Source organism: Lactuca virosa, chromosome 1 (assembly GCF_052849685.1).
Source record: "Lactuca virosa cultivar CGN04683 chromosome 1, Lactuca_virosa_CGN04683_v6, whole genome shotgun sequence".
NCBI lineage: Eukaryota > Viridiplantae > Streptophyta > Magnoliopsida > Asterales > Asteraceae > Lactuca > Lactuca virosa.
In genome coordinates, this window is record NC_136426.1 from 154,918,092 (window position 1) to 154,945,603 (window position 27,512).

The 27,512-nt window shown below is 36.9% G+C and overlaps 1 long non-coding RNA gene across 1 annotated transcript; it reads left to right on the forward strand.

The window, feature by feature from the left end:
- Positions 1-14,998: 14,998 nt before the first annotated feature.
- Positions 14,999-15,890, forward strand: LOC145107161 (uncharacterized). Its single transcript, XR_013707747.1, has 3 exons — positions 14,999-15,035; positions 15,553-15,655; positions 15,790-15,890. It is a non-coding gene; the product is annotated as an uncharacterized LOC145107161 (long non-coding RNA).
- The last annotated feature ends 11,622 nt before the right edge of the window (positions 15,891-27,512 follow it).

Consider the following 27,512-nt stretch of genomic DNA (forward strand, 5'->3'; position numbering starts at 1 on the left):
AATCATGTTGTGTATAATTTGCATGCATAAGGCAACAGAAAGTGAGAGTAGAAGTTCCTAATATGGTAGTAGCAACTAGCAAGCAAGCTTAGGATGGCATATGATTGGTTGTGGCTTGGAGTGCTACTGCACAAATGTTTCTTGCTCTGTGCTTTGTGGGACTCTTGTTGATGTGAGTTAACCATTAAGTGAATACGTTAAGTTACATGCTACAAAGGTTGAATAATCTCAAAGTGATGGATTTGGCCCTATTGCGGAACTCTTGTATGAGTCTAACCTGTCACACCCCGCTAAAGCGGAAACGCAAGGTATGACAGCGATAACGGTTTCATTGCAAAAGATAATGATACATCACCATAGCAGTATTTAAAAGTCTACAACCCATAGCTTCAAAAGAAACAAAATACAAGTTTTTCCAAAATAACATTGTTCAAAGAAAACTCCACAATTAACTTCAACACGATGTAGCATGCTCTATGATGATGAATCTTTATATCCACTTACTAATTATTTCCTGAAAAAGCATGTAAAACGAGTGTCAACTATGAAAATAGTTGGTGAGTTCACAAGTTTATAAAATCGAGCTTGGAATAAGGCTTTTCGTAAATACAAGTACATTGCTTTGATGATAAACAAAGTTGATTGCTATTAATGAATACAAGATTATTGCTATAACGAGAAACGAGTTTGTATGTGTATGAGCAAACAATGAGTCTCAACCAAACCTATGACTGAAGCCCTATCGAGATCTATGCTTATCGTTCCATAGATGAATATGGTATCATGCACTCCAGCGATTCGGGCGAGTGAGGAGTTGTCAATTCCTAATAGCGCTATCCATAATGACCATTGGCTCAAAGAGTTAATGGTTAGAGATAAGGGAAGGGCCTTAGTACGATAAGTTCTCATGTTCCGTGTTGCATAGACATACATAAAGAGACATAGCAATACAATAGCAATCATGTTTGATATAAATCGATTTAAATACAGCATGCAAATAATAGTTTTTCGGGACATGCTTTTCCACCCCAAAACATAAAACTGAAAATAGGGGAGTGCGTGAATACTCACAATGTTTCGAGTAGGTACAAGTGGTACTTCGGAATGCACCAACGTCTTACTACCGGGATCCTACGACATCAAACACACACTAGTGAGTTTCCATGTCGAAATCTAATGCTAATATACTAAACTCTACATATAGTGAAATGCGAATTTATGTTTTAGTATTTGATTTTATATTAATTGGTTACACTTTTTCTGAAATAATGAAATTCTACAAATCGTGCGATTAATTACAACATTGGAATATAAATTTTCCAAATTTTTAAGTCCTTATTACAACATAAATTCACGAAAATAGCATTCAAAGGATAAAAATTCTCAAACTTTTTATTTAACTGTTATTACACAATACTAAGCTGGGAAAATTATAAAAATGGATTTCCAAGCTGTTTAATTATATTTTATGATTTTTGAGCATTTATTCCAATAAAAATTGAAATAAATAGAAAACAGTTTCCAAAATTACCCAAACTTTTTAATTAAATGTTATTGTACATAAATAGGCTGGGAAAAATATAAAAGATATTTTTCAGTGGGTATTTCTATTTTTCCTTGTTTTATTCCTTTAAATAATCATTAATTGAAGAAATAATATTAAACAGTTAAAATAATTTACCAAAAATTTTTGTAACATCATTTATAGTATAAATAACCTGAGAAAAATGCCAAAAGTGGTTTTTATATTGTATAATCTGGTTTTGGGTATTTATGTGAATTTAAGTGTAATTATCTTTAGAAATTAAGAGAAAAATAGTTTACAGTGGAGAAAAATCCTCAAAATTTTTATGTAACCTCCTACTGTACAACATGATGTTCTGGTAAATTTTCATGAATTTTGGATAATCATAACTATTTTTCCTAGTTTTAAACCATTATAATTACCAAAAATTGGAAAAAATAGCAAGGCATGATGAAAAATGTTGAAATTATTTTTCTGAGTCATCCATCACAGGTAAGGTATGCGAAAATTGTTAGATAAAATTTTCACACTCTCTAAAGTGGTTTTGTGATTTATTATATCCTAACAAAAAGAAAATCGGAAATCATACCAAACAGCAACAAAAATTAATGAAATTTAATGAGGGGTCATTATCCATCATAAGGGTCATCCATGAATTTGTTCCGGATTTATTGACCTCTGGAAGTATTTTATGTGATTTATGCCCTTGGTTTCTAGCAATAATTTAAATAAATCAAAGAAATAATAAAAGCTTTTGGTATTTTACAGATTATCACATGCATGTGAGGGCTTTCAAAAGGAAAAATGTTCAAAATTTAATCAGAAGGGAAATAGGGGTATTGAACCCAAACAAGATAAGAAATGTTGCATGCAATGGTGCATGAGATGTAAATGTGGCTGAAGTTCATGAATTTATGAAGCACATTCTGTGGGGTTTTAAGCCACGAAATTTCAACGATCATTCACTGGATATGTTAAGTTTGTAAAGTATTTTTCCCCAGATTTATGGTTGGGTTTAAGGCCATTGATCATGCAAGGCAAAAATGGTGATCATAGAAAAAGAGCTGTTTGCGCAACGATTTTGTAAAACTTGCCAAAAATCGGATATTTAATATTTTACAGTGAGACCAGTTGGGTTTGAAAGTTAACTCATGGAACTATCCAATACAAAAATAATATCATGATTTGGTTAAGTAATGACCGAGATATGGTCGTTCAAAGCTGAATAAAGTAATCTGGCAGATTGCATGTTTGCCTTGAGTGCATCCTTAACTTCCTCCAGGGGTACTATCAATGTTTCGTCGGCTAGACATTTCTTAAGATTGGAGACGTGGAATGTGTCGTGAATGGCGCTTAACTCTTGGGGCAACTGGAGTTTATAAGCTACCGGACCAATCCTTTCAATGACTTCAAAGGGTCCAACATATCTCGGGCTTAGTTTTCCTTTCTTACCAAAACGCACAAGCCCTTTCCAAGGCGACACTTTTAAAAGTACCTTGTCTCCTACTTGGAATTCTAATGGTTTACGACGATTATCCGCATAACTTTTCTGACGATCTCTAGCAGCTTTAAGCCTATCCTTGATGATAGCAATCTTGTCAGATGTTTCCTGGATAAGTTCGAGTCTAGCCAACTGTCTGTCTCCGATTTCTGTCCAGCATAAGGGCGAACGACACTTACGTCCATACAATGCTTCATATGGAGCACAATGGATACTCGTGTGGTAACTGTTATTGTAGGAAAACTCAATTAGAAGCAAATGAGTATCCCAATTTCCTTTGAACTCAATGACACACGCTCGTAGCATGTCTTCCAATGTTTGTATTGTTCTCTCTGTTTGCCCATCTGTCTGAGGGTGGTAAGCTGTGCTCAAATCTATCTTGGTTCCTAGTGCCTTCTGTAACATCCACCAAAATCGAGATGTAAAGCGACTATCTCTATCAGAAATGATAGACAGGGGTACACCATGCAGAGAAACAATTTTGTCGATGTAGATTTGGGCCAATTTTTTTTCCATCTTGAAATCTTCCCGAATGGGGAGAAAGTGAGCAGATTTCGTCAGTCGATCCACTATGACCCAAATTGAGTCGTGACCTTTAGAAGTTCTAGGAAGTTTGGTAACGAAATCCATAGATATTTGCTCCCATTTCCATTGGGGAATTTCAGGTACTTGTGAACCTTCACGCTTGATACTATGTTTAAACTTCTTCCTGGCTTCTCACCGTGTATGATAAGGGTTTCTCCATTAGGGAGAGGCACTCTAATGACTTTCTCGAAACAACCAATATCTGCTTTATTTTTGGATAACCAATCCATCCCTACTATCACATCAAAACTACCTAGCTCTATAGGAATTAGGTCAATGCTAAAGAGTTTATCAGCTAAATTCAGAGTACAACCAGGAATTATATCATTAGCCCTAATTTCATACCCATCAGCAAGTTCAATAGCATAAGCATTCCTCATCTTTCTCGATTTCAAGCCAATTAACGGTCTAAATGCTAAAGAAACAAAACTCCTATCTGCTCCCACATCGAATATTACTGATGCAAAATGGTTGTTCAGGAGAAACGTACCTGTTATCACTTCAGGGTTCTGACGAGCTTCTTCTGCACCAATCACAAAGGCTACACCTCTTGGCCGTCCAACTTGATTTCCTTGGAAGTTTTGCCTGGCTTGGCCTTGTCCATTGTTACCAGGTCCTTTGTTCAGTTTGGGACATGCTCTACGGAGATGATCAGTACTCCCGCACTCGTAACATGTCCTTTTTCCCTCCTTATTCACCTTACAATACTTCGAGTAATGGCCTGTTTGCTTACAGTTTTGGCACACTGGGCAAGCTCCCTTGTGATGGAAGTTACACTTATTGCACTTCGGAAGCGGCCATGAGTACTGCTTTCGTTCCTGCACTTCCCGTTCTTGAGTTTTCACTGATTCTTGCTCCTGGGCTCTTACCATAAAGTTTCTTGAGACTTTCTGCTTCCTCCCTGACTTGCCTCCATACTTCTTCTCTCCCTGATCTGCTGGCTTCCTCTTGCTACTAGAGTTTTCCTTTGCCGATGCTCCCGTCCTTATCACATCATTGGTTAGTCGATTTGCTAGACTTACTGCACTTTGAATGGTAGTTGGGTTTGCTGAAGTAACCTTTCCCCGAATCTCTGGTGCCAGACCCCAGATGTAACGATCTATCCGTTTCTCCTCAGGAGTAACCATGTGAGGTACCAGTTTCGCTAGTTCATGAAATCGGACTGAGTACTTCTCTATTTGTGTTCCAACCATAGAATGGTTCCAGAACTCAGATTCAAGCTTCTGAATTTCATCCTTGGGACAATACTCCTCTATCAGCAGCTTCTTTAGGTCTTCCCAAGTTAGCTGATATGCCGTTGCACGACCTCGGGTTTGCACTAGAGTATTCCACCAGGTTAATGCCCTATCTTGGAATAGGCAAGATGCATACTCAACTTTGTTGCGCTCGAGGCATTTGCTAATGTGAAGGACCGACTCCATGCTGTCAATCCATTTCAGCAATCCGACCGCACCTTCCTTTCCATGGAACTCCTTAGGTTTACAGACCATAAAGGACTTGTAGTTGCATTCTCTTTCATTGTTTCCCCGGTTTCCTCCACTACTTCCTTGGTTAGCATTAAGTCCTGCAGTTACTTGAGTAACAATGTTTGGGATTGCTTCCATGAGTTGTTGTGCTACAATTTGAGCAACATCGGGTGTTTCGTTCTGTGGGCGCCCGCGATTAGGCCTTCCTGACATGGTTCTATTACACAGGAGAAGAAATACGTATAAATACATAAAATAATGTATAATATTTAGTTCACTACTATTTTGAAAACCGTAAGTGTTGTCAAATTATTGGTTTGCATTAATACTAGACATATATATTTTAGAAAGAAAAGAAAAGAGAAATCTCTTTATTCGACCATTTACCAAATAAATTCTAGGGTTTGACCTCATAGTAAAAGTTTTCAAACATAAAATAAAATTCTTCATTACCATTTGACATTGTCTTAAAAACCAAACCAATACATCAATCCCAAAATAAAGTTTTAAATGTTTTTCCCAAAAGACACCCAACATGGGTTTTCATTTCATGACAAAATAAAATAAAATACTGAAATCAGAACCAAACACTAATCGTTATCCCAACAAGAAACATCAACACCACAATCAGTAATAGCCCAACAAGCACATAATATGCGGTCATCGCACGACATGCCACTCGTCTAGCAGTACTAGCAGTGTCAACAGTCTCCATCGAATGCTGAAACAGGATTTCCATTCCTGTCAAGACTTCATCCAAAACTTCCCGATGCCCAGCTATCACAGCGAGACTGTGACGTAGGCCCGCTGCTATCGACTGCAATCTCCAGGACTCCTCCGGGGTCATACCTGGCTGTCTGACAGGTATCCCTATGACTCGCTGTGGTGAGGGTGCTCTCGGTCCTGCATCGCTGGGTCCTACCCCGCTAGGTCCTGCCGTGCCATGTCCTGCTGTGCTGGTGGGTATCCTTCCTGGAATGGGAACACTCTTCCTCGCCGTCCTCCGAATGCGAAGTCCATAAAGTGGTGGTTGTGGCAACACTGATGTAGGTGATGCCTCGCGTCGTTGACTTGGGGCGTTGTCATCGCTGATCTCCACCGAGTTCCCTGTATCTTCCGTATCCTCTGATGGGTCTTCTTCTACCGAGGCGGGGGGGATTACGTCGAGGGATAATAGTGACGTAGCCAGACTCATCGGCTGAGGCGGCAGCGTGGGAAGATGACGATGTTGACATAGTGGACTGAGACATAATTTCAATGAGATATGTAATAAATGACAATGTATACCTATAATATGCAATGCTTACACACACCAAAATTTAACCTTTTTGAATTTTTGAAATAAAGCTTTCTTAAATATTTTTGTTGAACATATTCCCATTATAATTAGTTCAAGCTTTGTATAAATCTTTCCTTAATTAAACATAGGTGATCAGGCTATGTTTAATCGAGGTCCAATAATACAACTCCCGACCTAATTATACTAGTAATATGTTTGATGTAAAAAGAATTTCTTTGTAAGTTTTAGTTATAGGTTGTGTTTTCTTAAAGAAAAACCGATGTTCTCTATAACTTTAGCTCTGATACCACTTCTGTCACACCCCGCTAAAGCGGAAACGCAAGGTATGACAACGATAACGGTTTCATTGCAAAAGATAATGATACATCACCATAGCAGTATTTAAAAGTTTACAACCCATAGCTTCAAAAGAAACAAAATACAAGTTTTTCCAAAATAACATTGTTCAAAGAAAACTCCACAATTAACTTCAACACGATGCAGCATGCTCTATGATGATGAATCTTTATATCCACTTACTAATTATTTCCTGAAAAAGCATGTAAAACGAGCGTCAACTATGAAAATAGTTGGTGAGTTCACAAGTTTATAAAATCGAGCTTGGAATAAGGCTTTTCGTAAATACAAGTACATTGCTTTGATGATAAACAAAGTTGATTGTTATTAATGAATACAAGATTATTGCTATAACGAGAAACGAGTTTGTATGTGTATGAGCAAACAATGAGTCTCAACCAAATCTATGACTGAAGCCCTATCGAGATCTATGCTTATCGTTCCATAGATGAATATGGTATCATGCACTCCAGCGATTCGGGCGAGTGAGGAGTTGTCAATTCCTAATAGCGCTATCCATAATGACCATTGGCTCAAAGAGTTAATGGTTAGAGATAAGGGAAGGGCCTTAGTACGATAAGTTCTCATGTTCCGTGTTGCATAGACATACATAAAGAGACATAGCAATACAATAGCAATCATGTTTGATATAAATCGATTTAAATACAACATGCAAATAATAGTTTTTCGAGACATGCTTTTCCACCCCAAAACATAAAACTGAAAATAGGGGAGTGCGTGAATACTCACAATGTTTCGAGTAGGTACAAGTGGTACTTCGGAATGCACCAACGTCTTACTACCGGGATCCTACGACATCAAACACACACTAGTGAGTTTCCATGTCGAAATCTAATGCTAATATACTAAACTCTACATATAGTGAAATGCCAATTTATGTTTTAGTATTTGATTTTATATTAATTGGTTACACTTTTTCTGAAATAATGAAATTCTACAAATCGTACGATTAATTACAACATTGGAATATAAATTTTCCAAATTTTTAAGTCCTTATTACAACATAAATTCACGAAAATAGCATTCAAAGGATAAAAATTCTCAAACTTTTTATTTAACTGTTATTACACAATACTAAGCTGGGAAAATTATAAAAATGGATTTCCAAGCTGTTTAATTATATTTTATGATTTTTGAGCATTTATTCCAATAAAAATTGAAATAAATAGAAAACAGTTTCCAAAATTACCCAAACTTTTTAATTAACTGTTATTATACATAAATAGGCTGGGAAAAATATAAAAGATATTTTTCAGTGGGTATTTCTATTTTTCCTTGTTTTATTTCTTTAAATAATCATTAATTGAAGAAATAATATTAAACAGTTAAAATAATTTACGAAAAATTTTTGTAACATCATTTACAGTATAAATAACCTGAGAAAAATGCCAAAAGTGGTTTTTATATTGTATAATCCGGTTTTGGGTATTTATGTGAATTTAAGTGTAATTATCTTTAGAAATTAAGAGAAAAATAGTTTACAGTGGAGAAAAATCCTCAAAATTTTTATGTAACCTCCTACTGTACAACATGATGTTCTGGTAAATTTTCATGAACTTTGGATAATCATAACTATTTTTCCTAGTTTTAAACCATTATAATTACCAAAAATTGGGAAAAATAGCAAGGCATGATGAAAAATGTTGAAATTATTTTTCTGAGTCATCCATCACAGGTAAGGTATGCGAAAATTGTTAGATAAAATTTTCACACTCTCTAAAGTGGTTTTGTGATTTATTATATCCTAACAAAAAAAAATCGGAAATCATACCAAACAGCAACAAAAATTAATGAAATTTAGTGAGGGATCATTATCCATCATAAGGGTCATCCATGAATTTGTTCCGGATTTATTGACCTCTGGAAGTATTTTATGTGATTTATGCCCTTGGTTTCTAGCAATAATTTAAATAAATCAAAGAAATAATAAAAGCTTTTGGTATTTTACAGATTATCACATGCATGTGAGGGCTTTCAAAAGGAAAAATGTTCAAAATTTAATCAGAAGGGAAATAGGGGTATTGAACCCAAACAAGATAAGAAATGTTGCATGCAATGGTGCATGAGATGTAAATGTGGCTGAAGTTCATGAATTTATGAAGCACATTCTGTGGGGTTTTAAGCCACAAAATTTCAACCATCATTCACTGGATATGTTAAGTTTCTAAAGTATTTTTCCCCAGATTTATGGTTGGGTTTAAGGCCATTGATCATGCAAGGCAAAAATGGTGATCATAGAAAAAGAGCTGTTTGCGCAACCATTTTGTAAAAATTGCCAAAAATCGGATATTTAATATTTTACAGTGAGACCAGTTGGGTTTGAAAGTTAACTCATGGAACTATCCAATACAAAACGAATATCATGATTTGGTTAAGTAATGACCGAGATATGGTCGTTCAAAGCTGAATAAAGTAATCTGGCAGATTGCATGTTTGCTTTGAGTGCATCCTTAGGACATTTTGACAAGAACATCATGCATGCCTTTGATAAGGTCCGATTTCTAGCACATGCATGGAGTGAATGAGCATCCAAGATGTACTAGAAATGGTTTAAATGCTTTTGACCATGCAAGAACACAAAAGAAATGGAGAAGAAGATGTAATACTTGTTTTTGAAGTCACATGAACATATGTGCATCATTTTCACTCCTTGCATGGGTTTGATCCCGGATTTTCACCATTTCAAACACATGCATTGTGTTATGGTGAGAATCTACAAACCACAAGGGGAAAATAAAGATTTCTAGCCATGGAAAGGCATAGAATCCGAAAAGAAGAGAAAACTAAGAAGAAAAGGAAGTAGAATCATGAAACTATGGAAGAAGATGTTGTTGTTTACCTTGGTTTTGATCTTGAGGGAAGTAAGAACACTTCAAGTTCTTCTAAATCTCGAAATTTGGCAGAGGAATGGGGAGAATTTCGTGAGTTAGAGAGAGAGAGGAAGAGAGTTTGTGTGTGTTAGGAGGGTGGAGTGTGAGAGAGTGAAGAGAGAAGAGGTAGAGTGAGGGAGAAGTTCTAATGATTGAGTTTTGGGAAGAGGGAGCATGGGGAGAGGGGAGATGGCCGGTTTTTGAGTGGGTTAGGAGTCCTCTCTCTCCAAAAATTCAAATTAATAATTTCCCTCTTCATTTTTTTATAAAAATCTAATTTTTATAAAAGTGATTCTTTAAGCAATTTGATTTATTTAAAAGTCTTGTTTTTAACTAATTAATTATGATTAATGCATGATAAATTATATTTCTATTTCATTGGTATAATCCATAATTTGATTAATAAACATTTGATATTAGGAAGTTTATAGCAAAATTTTATAAAGTTTTTAAGCTTTATGATTTATAAATTTGGATTTTTAGCTCTTTTAGGGTTTTTGGAATATTGTTTGATATTCATCATCATAATGAAGTATAATTAGAATATTTTAATTTATTTTCAGGGTTTTATACCCTTTTTCAATTATAACAAAGCTTGAAAGTTTCATTCAAATTATAGCATTGACATTTCCTATTGTAGTTAAGCAACTTACTAGAATCGTAAGTGTCAAGTATATTAGTCCTAGGTCTTAGATGGATCCTAGTTTATGCAAGATTTTGACCTAATTTATACTACTAGGGCATGGCATGATGTGCATGAATGGTTATTATAAAGATGCATGAGTCCGAGAATGACCTGAATTGACAGTTGTCACATAACCGTTGTAGGGTTAAGTCTTTTAGTCGAAGGATTATTTGAGTTTTGTTGCATGTAATTGTATTCATGAAGTAGTTAACTGACATTAGTGAGAGTTCTTCAGCAGTTGATGGAAGGGTGAGGTCGGGAACCTAAGAGAGCCTAAGAAGTGTTTTAGTGGGTATGGATGTGTTGTTTAGCTAGTACTTGGGTTACCAGTTTTAGAAGGCGACTTAGAAGATTCGGGACAATTCTTGAGGAAGGTATGGATGGGTATGGAAGGTAGTATTCGGCCCATACTAATGAAAGCACAGGATCCATACTCGAATCAAGGACGGTCACTGAGATTCTAGGAAGCCTGTAGGATGAGGAATTTTATGGGTGTGATATGATTTTTGTATGGTTTCTTTTTAGAATAGTGATGAGCACGCATGAAGGAGGTTCAGATTATGGTTTAGGCTCAGGTGTTGGAACTCCCAAAAAAATGGAGAGACTTGTTCTTGCTCTTCAGACTGCTATGTCCCGAGAGCTGTACACGTCAGGAAGTCAGAGCAGGATATTGATTTCGAACACCTTGGGAATAAGAAGTCAGAGTAGATTCAGACTATAGTGGGCCAGGCGAAAAGGCCCAAGACTCAGGATTCGTGACTAGGAGACCATAAGGGACGGGGCCGTTGTGCCAAGTGTGGGAGGACTCATGAGGAGAGTTGTCGTGAGAAGGGAAGGGATTGCTTTAGTTGTGGTCAGAATGGTCATTTTAGCAGGGATTGTCCTCGAGGCTCGTTTATGATGTTTTTTCACTGCAATTAGGTTGGCCATAAGAATGTCGATTGTCCGAGGTTGTTAGGTGGAGAAATGAGTGCACATGCTCCACTTACTTTCAGGATTACTGACAGTCGTGAGGGCAGGGCAGAGGCTCCAGCAGTGAGGAGCCAAGCATTACAGCTGCATGCAGGGGAGACCAGAGTTTCACCAGATGCTATCGCGGGTATGTTTCCACTTTTTTTTCCTCGTGCCTTATTATTTGTGTGTGTGTGTGTGTATATATATATATATATATATATATATATATATATATATATATATATATGCCTTGGATCATGCATTTGTATGTGCAAGACATTATCTTTGGTTTAGTTTCCCTGTAATTTCCTCATTAATATTATTGAGGGTCGTCATATGTCATTTTGCATATCGAGGGTGATGAGTGGAACACATATTACCGAGATGGATTAGGTTCTCTGCCGTCGTTGGTGCGGGCCTTTAGTGGGAGCAGACTAGGGGTTCTGATCGAAGGATCGATGGGTTAGTTCAACACAATGGGTCAGAGGAAGTTGTAGTGCAAGTTCGTTTGGTTATTGGAATTCAAGATAGTTGTGGGGTATAATGGATTGGTCAGAATGCGAGTGCAAGTGACCTCCCCAGAAGGTAATTTAAATGTGGCCAATTTCCCTTCTTTTGCAATCAGTTTCATTACAGCACCCACTGCTCTAGCTAATTGTCCACCCTTTCCAAGTGTGATTTCTATGTTATGTATGGCCATTCCTAAGGCCATATCGGTTGAAGTATATTCTTCTTTTTTTATCAATCAAAACCCCTTCCCAAACTGTACAAGCTTCTTCCAAAGCATACAACTTTCTGGATGTAGATGGTGATATTTATACAGATGGATCTTATATATATATATATATATATATATATATATATATATATATATATATATATATATATATAATGAAGTACCACTTGGGAGGATATATAGGAATCAAAATTTGCTGAATCACTCATGTTATGATCTTCTACATCCTAGGTCTTCCCATTCCATCATCTGGCTTATGTTCTTCATGTAGCATTCAGACCGGATGACTCTATGAAATTACGTTGATACTTCCACATATTATGGGTAACGTAGGTGACATCTCTATTCCCACCTCCCTCGGGAATCTTTAGAATTACCACTGCTTAGCTTTCAAATCACCTCTGACTATCAAATGAAATGTGAATAATTCATCCTCTTCTCTTTGAAAGAAGGAACGCTTCCGGTTTTGTCGGTGCTTGAAACAAAGTTGTCTTCTCCATATTACTATATCTCTAGAGTCAATAATTTTATATGAGGAACTACTGAACTCAATCATTTGTTGTCGTTACTCTTTAGTTTTCAGTTGAGGTCTATCCTGAAGAGGTACTCAAATTGGATCAGTGATCGATTTCTAGGTTTCGTCGTAAACCTAATTGGTTACTTCCAATTACGTAAATAAATACTTCAAACCGCACTCAAAGGTAGGGAATTTCCCATTTTTATAGGAACTTCTATACTAGAAACAATGGTATCTCCAATTATAGCCCCCCTCTGGGATGTAAAATATATCTCTCCTCACCATCCTTATAGTGTATGAGAAAAATGTATGCATTTTGATTCAGATCATATTCTATGGTTACGATTCTACCATATAGGTCTTTTTCATTCCTTCAAAAATCTATTTTACGGTATTGACGCTTATGACCTCCCCCTATATGCCCTACGGTAATGATTCCTTTGGTATTACGACCTTTACCACAATGATGTTGTCTATAAATCAAATTATTTCATGGATTGGATTTCACTTTACTATCTACAACTCCATTACGTGTGCTCAGGGTAGAAGTTTTGTATAAATGTATCGCCATGCTATTAAGTATTTTGATTTAAGTTCTTTTCTTTATAAGAGGTGGAATAGAATAACCCGGTTGAAGCGTAATTGTAACATCCCAAAATATTGTCCAAAAATTTCGTTTTTAAGTCATTATTAAAACCATAAATATCATCACCATAGTATAAAATCATAAACCATGTATATCAAAATATCATAATATCTGTCAACATATCAAATCTCATATCAAATATCAGAGTAAATCTCCTAGGCTAGAAAACTGTGGTGTGTGCCATGCGATCACCCTGAGCCCTTCTCTTTGCTAGCTGAAGTACCTGAAATCAAAACTGAAACTGTAAGCACGAAGCATAGTGAGCCCCCCCAAACTACCACATACCATACACATAACATATCACACATAAAAAAAACTATGGGACACCGCCCAACTGCATCGGGACGAACCCGACATCGGCTTAACCCACTACTAGAAAAATAGCCTTTTACGACGCGCAAACCAGGACACTCATTGATTTATGTTACGCAAAAGAGAGTGACATTAAAAAAGTGTCATCTCTTCAAAAAATTTAAGGATTTAGGTCACGCATTATTGCGTGCCCTTAAATTAGTGTCTAATACAAAAAAAAAAACACGGAGTGCACCTATAATAAAATGTGTGTCGTCTATGGATGTCGCTTTATAAATTTTAATGGAACGCGCGCTCCATCCCTTAATAACCAGGGGGGAAAATGAAATCCTAAAAAATTAATAACCCCGCCTTCCTTTTTTTCTCCTTTCCCTCTTGCCCTAATTATCGACGCTCAAATGAAAAGGAAAGACTAGACGCAAAGTTGAAATTGGTCGGAGAATACAGTCTACGATGCAAAGTTGAAAAGGAACGACTCAGCAAAATCCGTAATGCTGCGAGAATGCTTCTAACTCTTGAGGACAAAGATCCACGAAGAATCTTCGAAGGCGAAGCTCTCATGAGGAGGATGAATAGGTATGGTTTGCTGGATGAACGTTCTTGCCCTCACTGTTGAAAACTTCATTGAACGTCGTCTTCCAACCCTCGTCTTCATTGAACAGACTATTTATCTTATCAAAAAATCATAGGGACCATTATCTAGGGCTTTTTTCAAGGAGTGCTCTCTGCAACGTTCTCTACCTCGGCTCTCCTCACCTGCAAGCGACCTCAGCTCACCTCTTTCCATCGGAGACCTCAGGCTCACCTCACCTCACTGGAGACTGGAACGACTGGTCAAGTTTCCAAGCCCTAGGGCTGATTAAGGTATGTTTATCATGATCTCGACACACCTCAACAACACCACTACAACTCATTCTCAGTCGTCGACTTACTCTGCTGACCAATGTTCTCCGTATCGCCTACTTCTTGCCTTCCCATGGTTCGCTAATCAGATCCGATTCGCCAAAGCTCACGACTCCATGTGAGTTCATCCCTTTGTGTTGTATCTGAAGAAATTAGAAAAGTTTATGATTAATGTTCATGAGAATTACTTGATTTACCTGATTGAAATCACTCTCCATAGACAAATGATTTGAGCAAAAAAAAAGTGAATTTGGAAATTTTTTATCTGTTCACTCGTTAACCATGAGAGCAGGTAACCTGTTTGAATAAATGCATATGAGATGTTACTTTTAAAATTTCTGATTGCGAGAGAAAAAAGAAGAAACCTATAGAGCATGTAACATATGTAATTTCATTAAGGGTTAAATGTTTGTTTTCATTACTATTAATCTATTTCTTTAGCATACCCAACTAATTGAGGGTTAAATGTTTGTTTTCATTACTATTAATCTATTTTTGTTTATGTAAAACATTATCTTTCATTAAGTTAGTTAGTTTCATATGTAATTTCATTAAGTTAATCTCATTACTGTTAATCTCATTAAGTTATTTAGCATACCCAACTAATTAAGTTATTTAGCATACCCAACTAAGTGAGGGTTAAGTGGGTTGGTCTCCAAATGGCGGCCTAAGGACCGGGTAATCTATTGTTTCCTGCATTTACCCTTTCATCATTTTCGATTTCCTTTTGCATTTTATATGCTTATTAGATAATCTGCTATCAGACAAGATGTATGCCTGTTTCTGTCTGACCTATTAGTTTCCCACTAATACCGATTAGATGAGTAGGGTGACCTATTATCATGTATGCTTGTCACATAAAGTTGTCTTTTGCCATGCCTGAGTGACATGCACCAACAATTATTAAGCAAAAAGCTTGTAGTGGGTGATTTAGTTTTATTAGTTGGAGTTCACATGGTTATCAAAGTAGTTCGCTTTAGAGATTTGATGGACGCTGCTGTTGCTATATGCTAAACCCAGCAGCATATTGTTGTTGCTGTGATAGACAAAGCTCATCATGATGTTCTTGTAACAGTGATAATTCATTGCTAACACAGCTATGCATTTGAAAACAAATGCTATGTTGTGTTGGGTGGTTATTGGTAGTGTATTTCTTTATAGTTAGCTCTGAAATGATGTTTTTTAATAATTGCAGATGAAAACAGGATGTGTTGCTCTTTTTCTATGTTTGAATATCAGCGTGGACCCACCCGATGTAATAAAGATTTCACCTTGTGCCAGAATGGAGTGCTGGATAGGTATAGTTATGAGTTTATGACATTCACATTCTTCTTCTTGATATTAACACATCTGTTTCTTCTTCAAGGCTGTCAGTTTTGTTTTTAGTTATATAGTGCTTCAGATGTTTATATTTAAATGTATTTGATTTCAGATCCATTTTCTATGGCCCCACAAAAAGCTCTTGAAACAATCAGAAAAACATTGAGTTTCCAGTATGAAAGGTGGCAACCCAAGGCCAAATACAAGATTCAGTTAGATCCTATAGTGGAAGAAGTGAAGAAACTCTATACTACATGTCGCAAATATGCCAAATCTGAAAGGGTTCTTTTCCATTATAATGATCATGGTATACCTAAACCAACTGCTAATGGTGAAATTTGGTTTTTTAACAGGGTAATTATATGTTTTTATTTTGCACTATCTTTCTATCTTCATGCCTTGTATTCAATAGTTTCCCTAGACTAATTTCCTCTATTCTTCTCAAATGTTGTCGAGTAATACACAGTATATTCCATTGCCTATCAGCGACCTTGACTCATGGCTCAAGACTCCTTCCATATATGTTTTTGATTGTTCTGCTGCAGGGATGATTCCCAATGCCTTCATATAGGTATTATTAACTATTTATTTCTTGACAACATTGTTATTATTGTTTGACTAAATGCTTGAATATCATTTATATGTATATAGCTCTATAATTGGACTCCCTCAAGTTCTTCTTCAGGAACTTCACCAAGAGACTGTATTCTACTTGCAGCATGTGAAGCACATGAAACCCTACCAGAAAGTCATGAGTTTCCTGCTGATGTCTTCACTTCTTGCCTTACAACTCCCATCAAGATTGCCTTAAGATGGTTTTGCACTCGATCATTACTACATGAATCACTTGATTATTCACTTATAGACAGAATACCTGGGAGACAAACTGATCGTAAGACACTATTGTATTTTATTTTATTTTATTTTGGTTATGGTTTGACCATATGTCATTACAGGGACGTACATCACTTAGAATGTTTCATCTTATTCATTTCTACATTATGAAAAATCTATAATTATGAGCATACTTCCATGTCTTGCTTGCTTTTCAGTTTTTTGGTGAGTTGTGCACAGTATGATGTTGTGAAAGCATCTGGATTGGTTCCTCCTGTGATGTGATCATACAATAATAATATTAATGGGGATTGGGATTTGACAGAAGGTAAAGTGATGACATGACAGCAGCAAATCCTATGAAAGAAGGGTATATTGGTCCGCTTGAGTATACTTCATATGCTGATTGCTACAAGTAAAAGTAAGCATTCAAGTCTTGTACTGTTTCGTTTCTAAACTGTTGTGATCCAAAAAAAACAGAGATAGGAAAAAAGGAATAACCATATATTAAATTTGTAATCCATTAAGTCAGAAAAGAGACAGCCCCTTCCCTTCCCTTACTTCTTGTTCAATTTTCTTTATGTTGTACATTCTAGTAACTGATTTTTCCTGCTGCAGGTTCTGTTTGAAGATTTGAGCTCATCAGAATGTATTCTTGATTTGATATTTTTCATCATTGTTTTTCTTAGCAACTTTAAGCAGGTTAACTCTGCCCTCTTCACATTTTATTTTCTCACAACATTTTGGCATTGAAATTTAACTTTGGTGATCCAGAAACTTAATGCTCCAAGCAATAATGAGGTTCTTTATCACTCAGCATTATTGGCTAGCACTTTGTATCTCTTTCAAGCATGTATATCTTCATAGTGGCATGACATTACCAATGTTCTACTTGTACACCCTAAGGTAGCATATTTTTATGAGTCAATGATTTATGATTCAGTAATTATATTTTCGGTTTTTAATTATCTATTGAAATTATTTGTCAGGTTGATGTATTTACGGGTGTAGCTTTCCCCTCTGTCAGTGTGGTTATTAATTTTCTTCAAGTGAAGCTGTCAGCTCAACATACTGACACTTACAATGCTGATGAAGTCTACAGTTTCTGACAGTATTCCCCAGTATGTTACCTTCTACTTTTCAGGACAAGATGAAAAACAGGTATCTTAATTGAATCAACTACCTAAACCTAGTCTTCTAAAACTCTTCAAAGTTTTTCTCTTTATGGAGGATTTTTATTGAGTTTTGTGGACTAGTGTGGTGTTTGATTTTATTGTAGGAAGCATTGAAAAGAAAACTAAATGCAAGAATAGAATATGCAAAGTTTCTTCAAGATACAGTTAAAGAGATGGCAAAAGAGATCCAAAACAGAAAGAGTGGAGAAGTTAAGAAAACAACAGAGGATCTTGATGAATTTCTTAGTGTGTGGGATAGCTTCATAAACCAAATATGTAGTCCAATATACATGGGCAATGGGCCCATGGCCACTAAAAAGGTGCCCCTTTATAGCAATGTATTATTAGGTTATATAGTTAGGGAAAACCTCTTAATAACAATTTACAATCAGATCCCCTTAATATCAATGCATTACAATTTTTTGACATGATGTTATTAGATGAAATTGATTGATTTGGTATATATTTTTTTTCTATATTTTTGTATTATGTATAAAAGAGTATCGTAAAGGCACGTCGTATATGCATATTGTAAATGGTTGCTGAAATTTATGACATGCAAATGCGTGTCATCTTCATTTATGACAGGGGCTATAATGATACGCAATGCATGTCCTAAACGCGTCGTAAGGTTACGACACGCAAATGCGTGTCGTCTTCCTTTATGACAAGGCCTTCCTTGATACGCATTGCGTGTCATAAGCGAGCGTCGTAAATGCGTGTCGTAACTGCGCGTCGTCTATAGACGATGCGCAAAAGCGTGTCGTCTCTCGTTATGACAAGGCCTTTCTTGACACGCATTTGCGCGTCGTCTGAGCGTTTTATGACACGCATTGCGCGTCGTAAAAGGCTGTTTTTGTAGTAGTGACCGGCATCAGACTCCTGTCCGGCATCGGGCTCACCCCGACATCCGACCGCATCGGGCATCGGGCTCACCCCGGCATCGGGCTTACCCCGACACATACACAGCATAACATACATCATAAGCACATAACATAATCATATAACCTGCATCGGGCTTGCCCCGTCATCGGACCGAAGCCCGGAATATATGACATATAACATACAAACTAGCATACATCGGGCTTATCCCGACATCGAGCTTACCCCGACACACATAACACATAACATATAAACTAACATACATCGGGCTTTCCCCGGAACACATAGCACATAACATATAAACTAACATATATCGGGTTTGCCCCGACATCGGGCTTGCCCCGGAACACAATACACATAAGATATAACATGCATGAATCACAAAGACATCACGCCTATATAACTGCTTCTCGGGACCGCCCCGGAATCGAACCGAAGCCCGGAACATATAAACTGCATCGGGCTAACCCCGACATACTATAACTACTTAGACGGGCCGACATTGGTGCCTTAGACCTGTTCCTACTGAAGGAAAACTCACCTCACACTGCTGAAGTACTGCTGATGAAACCATAGCTGCTGGATGACAGATTCCCGATCTATCAACATTAAAATATCACCCAATTAATAATTGGGTCCCAATACATATCCATAAGTCCAAGCTTGGGGTAAAAGACAGCTTTACCCCTATCTTAGGTTGATTCAAGCCCAAGGCCCAAAGTAAAGGCCCAAAAGTCTAATAATGAACCAAGGCCCAACTAGGGCCCAATTTTCCCAAGTTGGGCCCAAACCTTTACATGGTCTTAATCAAAGGCCCAACCATTTAGTCCAGTCCAACAGTTGAGATTCTAATGGCCCAATATCATATAATCATTAAGGCCCAAACTATGTCCCATCTATGGCCCAATTTTCCAAATTGGGCCCACACCCTCACATATGGGCCTTACCCTAAAGCCCATCTAAATTTTCTAGTTCATTTGCTTGCTCTTGGATGGTCCATTATTATCCCAATCACCAAGGCCCAATAGGAAGGCCCAACTCAAAGTCCAAGTGAAATTAGGGTTTCACATAAAATGACAATTAGGGTTAAGTGTTTCTCACTTAAACCATTAAGGACTTAATCCATTAAGTCCATCACTCTTCTAAATAAATCATATGGTGTGATTGGGCTTAATACACAATTTCATTCCAATGGCCCAATTGTGGGTCTCAATAAGTCCAAGGCCCATAAATCCAATATTAGGGTTTTCTAAACCCTAATTAGGGTTTCCCACCCAATCATAGCCCAATAGGCCCAAAACTAAATCTTTAGGCCCATTAAGGTTTCCTTAGGTCAATTAGGGTTTCATTGGGCCCATTAGGGTTTCAGTCCCTTGTCCAAACATCCCAAACGAATCACAACACAAATGAGGCACACCGCCACCCGACACGGCGGCCGGTGGCGGCAGCCACCACCTCACGGTGGTGGTTTTGAGTTTCTTTCATTATTCTTTTGGCTTTTAAAATTTTTACAATGAACTCCCAAAATAAACACACACACTACACTAAAATAAACTCACACACGCAACCACGCTTATGGTGGCCGGTGGTGATAAGTGGTGGCGGCGGCTTTTCCGTGAACCCCGGCTAAACAAAACACCCAAACATACATACTACTGGAAAAGATACAACCATACACACCTACATACGTAGTGAAACACGCACACAACCACCTTCCATGGTGGCTGGTGGCGGCGTAGGATGGCAGCAGACGGCGACTTGTGGTTGGAACGTAGCACATGAGAACGGGCAGCAGCGTCATTGGCAGTACAGTCGCATGGCGGAGACGGAAACTAGCGGAACAGCCGCTAGAGTGCACAATGGGTGAAGACATCATGATGGGAAACAAGGCAGCAGCAACGGCGTCAACAGCCGGCGCTAGCGGCAGAACTACGGCAGCATACACACCCGGCAAGCGAACTACGAACTCAGCCACTCCTACACGGTGGCTCACGACTCACTCACAACGAACCCAACGTCTCCCACAGCCCTCGGCTATCCTCCGGTTACACACGAGCGTGAAACAACGAGAAGCGGAGGCGGCGGTCTGGTGGCAACGCAACAGCAGAAAACGAGGAAGGAAAGAAGAAAGTCGGGTGGTCGCTTATGGCCGCGCGCTGGTCGGAAAACGACATGGCGGCGGCACCGGCGATGGGAAGCATAAGGGTGGGAGAGTGGCAGCTGACATCCGGTTCTAGGGTTAGGGTTTGGATTTAAGAGGGTATCAGTTATATAGCCCGTCCCTTAACACACCTTTGTGTTGGATTAGTGTCTAAGTCCATAACTATGATTGGTATGTACTTGACCTGATTTGGCATGGTCCATTTGGGTTGCACTTCACCGGAACAATTTATATGGATAGTCTTTTGAGAATAGTGTGTTTATGATTTATATTAATATATTATAAGTTCTAATATATTAATATGGAATCATATTATTTAATTAGTACTGATCAAGAATTAATTTAGAATTTATTTAGTGATCAAAAGGAACTAATTAAACATGAACTCTTATATATAGTATGGGCCAAGTTCATTTAGGTTGGGCTAAGCTTGCATGGATAGTCCATGGTGTTTTTAATCCATGGATCCTATGGAAATGAAAAGTCATGGGTATTAGGGTTTACATGGATGAAACCCTAATCCTCCATACTATATAAAGAGGTATTTGGCACATGAAATGACACTAGTGTGTGAGGATACAAGAGTGGTCCGATTTCTAGTGTGCATTTTATTCTCTCAAGTTTCCAAGGTGGTTTTGGTGATTTGTGATTCCACTTGAGGCTTCCACACTATTGGGACTAAGCTCTTAAAATTTAAGACTTCAAGCTTCATTAAAAGGTATGTTATCTAACTAGGCTTTTGTAGTATAGTTGCTTCACATTATGCTAGTTAGGATGAAACCTTGGAGTATTGAATATTTGCATGTATAATAGAGAAAACATAGATCCAAGGTTTTTAGGGTTGCATGTACACCATAGGAGTGTTAGAATGCTCAAAAACCCATCAGTGGTATCAGAGCCTAGGCTTGTTTTCTTTTATACTTGATGCAAATTGCTGAAAATCGAAGTTTATATGCTGTCTGAACAGCTGACTCGCCGAGTCCATGCCTAAATTCATCTAACTCGTCGAGTTGTATCATGCACTCGACGAGTTGGACATCCTGACAACATATCTTCGAGTTTTAAGGCTGGAATTGGTCTAGAATCATTACCTTAAACTATTTTGGACTTATAAATCATGTTTTTGATCTGGTAATGATTATGGTAAACCAATTTCAAAGTTGTTATCAAAATTTCAAGTTTTATGTGTGTTTATGTAATTCTTGAAATTGTTGATATGATTGTTCATACACTTATGAGTTTTGGTAGATCATATGAATTATTTGCAAAATTGTTTGTTAGTTAATTCTTAATCTAAATGTATTTTAATGGAGTCCATAATTTGTCCTCAAGTTGTGGATTATCAAAAGTCATTTCTTTTAAAGATCCATTAAAATTCATAGGTTACACAATTGAAGAGTCTTTTTGTCTTATGAACTCCATAACTCTTCCGCAAGTTATGGATGTTCAAGAGTCTCTTCATTAAAGTTTTTAAAACCTTAATTAAACTCATAAGTTATGAAAATCCAAAAGTTTTGAATAGTTCAAAACTTGGCCTCAAGTTTTGGAATTTGTAAAGTCTCACACACACTTTAATTCCAAACCCTAGAGTTTTAAAAGTTAAAATTCAACCCTTATACTTTATAGTATTATAAGTTAATAATATATATATGTATAAGAACAAAGTCAGTCTTACCGTTAGTAGGCCTCATTCACGAAGTCGGTCTATAAGGGGGGTATAAGGTTATTGCCTATAAAATGGAAGTTTAATGGGTGTCCACTCTCACCCACCGCTTCCTTGACTGGTGGAGGGTCGTTAGCCGAACGGGTAGGACAAGGACTATAATTCTCCATTCATTATAAGTATAATGATAAATATAAAGTAAGTAAACATTTTATAAATTCCCAATCTTAGTTACTTTAGGAAAATGTGAATTTGGTGCTAACCAATGAAATTACACTTTGCACTTTGCTTAAGTCGTTAGTGGAGCGTGTTTGGTTAACCGGCACACTAACTTGGATTTAACAAGGTAGGAAAAGGGTAACTTAATGTTTATCATAGGATCGGTGGAGCGCGTGTGGTTAACCGACACATCGATTAAGTGATAAATATTAAGGGTACCAAGTATATTTGCATGGTTATTCAGACCTTGTTGTGTGATCCTCGGCATCCCAGTCACAAAACTTGAGAGGGCATAATCGAGATTGAAACATGCCATTGAAAAGTTCAATGAATCTCAAAAGATCTAGCAGTTTAAAATCCAATTAAAACCTAGTAAATTATTTCATTTTTCATGGTGGAAATTGGTGAATCGTCATTCGCCTACCTTCAAATAGTTTATAGCTTGGATTACGGCATCCCTCTTCCAAGTTATAAAATATTTTGTTGGGTCCTAGCCTTAATATTTCATATTGGGTGTTATATTAAGGACTTAAATCAACTGACTTGAATATCTCCCATATTAGATGTATGGTTTAGACATATATGATAATCCCAAATCCCTTGGAACAAGCTTTCCTAATGAAGATGATGTTCTGTGGTTGGATAATGGAAATCGTAATTCTCTTCCTCAACCTCCTCCAATTATTCTCCCTATCCCACAAGTTCTTGAATAGTTCAAGGTCACTCAAGCCCTATTGGCAAGCAAGGTCTATGTGTGCTCACATCTTGGAGATGAAGTCACATATTGACAAGCCGGGAGAGTTAGGTGTTAAAGTCTTGAGAAAGTTGGTTGTTCAATCACTTTCTAAGTCACATAGCGAGTTTCCTTTGGGACTACTATGAAACAGACTATGACATGACCCTTAATGATCTTATCTATTTGCTTGGTGCTGCTGAATCGTCAATGATTTGGAGGACTGCTAAAGCAAATTTGATTAGAAGATCAATTTCCCAAACTTCCATGGACATTGACAATGGTAACATTGGATATCCAGAAAAGCTTTCTCTTCCCAATGGAAAGGGATCGGCCATAGTCAACTTGGTTGACCAAATGGTAAAGAGAAAGGCTAAGTATGAGATAGTCCCATGTACCATTACCAAAGAGTCCATATGTTTCTATTGCCAAAGGAAGGGACATTGGTTGCGAAGCTGCCCTAACTACCTGAATGATCTTAGAGAAGGTCAAGTCAAAAAGTTTGACTCTGCTTCAGGTAAGTCCACTATCTAACTCTGTTAAGTTCCTTATTGATGATTCTTAATACAAAATGTGACTAGGGTACATTTTGATGTTTGGCAGGATCAAGCAAAGGGAAGGAAACTTAAAGAAAGAGTACACTGAATCTGATCGCGAAGATGGATTTCAATCGCATGGTTTGAAGATTGGATTCTTGAGCTACTACTTAGGAGTTATGATAGATTGCTAGGAAATATGTAATAACACAGTTTTCATTTAAAGTTGCATTGTAAGGGAAAAGTTTTTTCCGCATTTTATTAAATAAATAAAATTTTGTTTTATTTTATATCTCCTTGCAATGACATTTATGAAAAATTGATGTTTGTATGTTTCTAGCAATAATGGAAATATGAATTTGATTCTTTCATTTGTGGTAGTGTCTAAATTTACCAAATAAGAAAAGATTCTCATCACCCAAGTTTCAATTGGAACGAAACTTGGAATCATGCAAGTTGTATAGTATGATGAATGAAAATCTTCATCTTTGGAAAATTAAGACTAATTCCTTGTTCACATGTATATGTGAGTCAAGTGAAGGACTAAGGGATCGAGTACACATTCTTGTGGACTGGTCAAGTCCACCACAAAAGATCGATAAGACTATTCGTCATGATTTACTAAAGTTTAGTAAATATGGTTATACTTACAAGTTTAAGTATAATTCTGAAGCATTGGAAAAGTTTCGATGTATGTAGAACGAATGAGAAGAATCAAATTTGGCAGAAAGATAAAAGTTTCTCAGATCTGAAAAGATGGGAGAGTACTTTAGTATCATGTTTTATGATCATCTTAATGATTGTGAGACCATATCACAATTCATCCTCTAGGGACATCTTAGTGCATTCTTATGGCTATGAAGAGGAGTCATGAAGTGTTGAAGTGGTTAAATCAAGAAGATGAGTCGTACTTCATTCCAAAACAATTCTTAGAGTCATACTCCAAGATGGTAACTTGAGTGGCATATCTTAAAGAAGGTTTATAACACTTGTCAAATGTAAGAGTAAAATGTGTTCTACTCTTGTACATTTGAATTTGGTAAGTTATGATGTTTTGGATAAAACAAAGACCAACTAAGGCTAATTGTGTGAAGTGTTTGTCTTGATAAGAATCCGCACTATCTCTTGAATTTTTATTTTGTCAAGGAACGGTTCTTGGCATGAGAGTCTTATATGTCAAGAGGATAGTGGGAGTCTAAAAGATCTTGAAAGAATCTAATCAAGAATAAAACCTATAGTTTATCATTAGCACACGACTTGAGGTTTATAACCTATCGTTTTGAAATATTCCTATTTCTGTACCCATTCTGGTTAAAGTTGGCTTTGCATATTGTGACAACCCGAAATTTCCATTTGAACAAACTCTACCATCTAGCACTTCAATTAAAAGTCAAATTCTTTTCTGCTAATTTTTAGCTCGGTTTAAAGTCCGGTTGGGTATTTTTAATATTTATTTTCTTGAGGGAACAGATTAGAGGAAGTATACTTTAGGATTATTTGTGCAACATTTAAGTCACAAAACTCCAAGAGTTTGGAGTTCTCGGCCCAAAATAGTGTTAGGGCCGAAAACCCTAAAGGGTATATAAATGAGACTTAGTCATTTTTGCCGTTTTTTTCCCATTTCCAAGTCCAGAACAATTCTCTCTCCAATATCATCCGAATTTTTGTCAAGATCTTCAAGATTGTAAGTGTTTCCTTCCTTGTTTAGTTGATCTCTTCCATTATCTAGTGATCTTACATGATTTCATCCATGAAATCATTCCATTTTCTTAGATCTTCAAGTGTTCTTCATTTCACCAAGAACACACACTAGTGTTTTGGGCCGAAAACACCCTTCTTTGCTTCCATATTGTAAGTATCTATCTCCTTTACTTGTTATCTAGTAAGGATACTTGATTTAGGGCCTTGAAAACATCCATTTCTCAAGAACAATAGGTGTTTTCGGTCAAGTGCATCTCCCTTGACCGAAAACCCTAAAGAAAGGTGCCTTTAAGACCTTAAATGCACATAAAGCTTTGGATGAAACCTAGAACCCCTATACATACTTGAAAAACCCTTGAAAATCACCTTATGCATCAAAGATCATGAGTTTTCGGCCAACCATTTGGACCGAAAACCTCTTTGGACCGAAAGCCATAAGGACCGAAAACCATGTGGACCGAAAACCATATGGACCGAAAACCACTTGGACCAAAAACTCCCTGAAGTGGCCTTACAACCCTTAGATGCAACCCTAAGTACTTCTAGAACTTGAATCAAAGTGTTTTCCATGTCCTAGGGTGTCTTAACTTGGTTAATTAGTTGTTAAATGACTAATTGGATACATATATGTGTTGTTATATGTTAAATAGGATCTGTGTGTGTGCTCAAGTCTTCACTTAACACTTAGCATCCTATACCATCCGTTCTTCCAAACCACTCACTACAGGTGAGTTCATACCCCTTAATCAACCTTTTAAATGATTTTAAATGCTTTTATGGGGGGGGGGGGGGGGGAATACAAGTTGAATTATTATAGTTATTATATCAACCACATGTGATTAATGAATACCAAACAAATGGATTTTCTTACTTTTCAATCTGTTTTATCAAACAAAGTACTTCAAATTGTTTTACAAACTCTTTTACATGTTAAATACTTTTATTAAACTATTTTAAAATATTATTATGACAAATGTGATAGTTATATAAGTAAGATTGAAAGGACTTAGGACTGATAGCTCACCTTACTTCCTGTTCCTCGTTTGGTTGTGGTCTTACGGCATCGGTTGTTTGTCCGAAGGTCGTTTGAATCTTAGTTATATATTATGTATATGTATATAGATATAAAAGTTCCTTCATTCAGTTCAATACCTTTGAGTAGCAAGGGTATACCATCATGTTCATTTATACAAACAACATTACTAGTAAACTATAGTAGGTATAGTTTAGGAAGTTACTAATACTATTACAAGAACAATGAAACATACAAAGAATCAGTTCAAATACCTTTGGGTAGCAAGGGTATACCATCATGTTCATTTATACAAACAACATTACTAGTAAACTATAGTAGGTATAGTTTAGGAAGTTACTAATACTATTACAAGAACAATGAAACATACAAAGAATCAGTTCAAATACCTTTGGGTAGCAAGGGTATACAATCATGTGCATTTATACAAACAACATTGCTAGTAAACTATAATGGGTATAGTTTAGGAAGTTACTAATACTAATACAAGAACAATGAATCATACAAAGAATCAGTTCATACATAAGTCAATAACATACAGATAGAGAATACTATGATAACATACAGATAGAACATACATACTAGACAGAGAGAACACACAATACAACTAGTACATACATTACACTAGTACATACAATACATATACAAGAATATTACAACAGTTATGTGAGCCACGTAACGGGGCATGGCATCGCCTGTCATGGATCGTTTTGTGTCTAGAATCTCCTTAGATGGGGAGCGTTGAATTTGTGTATAGATCTATACTGGATTGACTATCCTACACCTTGCTGCTCGCTACAGTGGGACTTGCAAGTCTACGGGTGCCAAATGCCATTTCTTCCGACGTCTTTCATCGTCGTGTTTATAGTCGGTAGTATGGTACAGGCATATCACATGT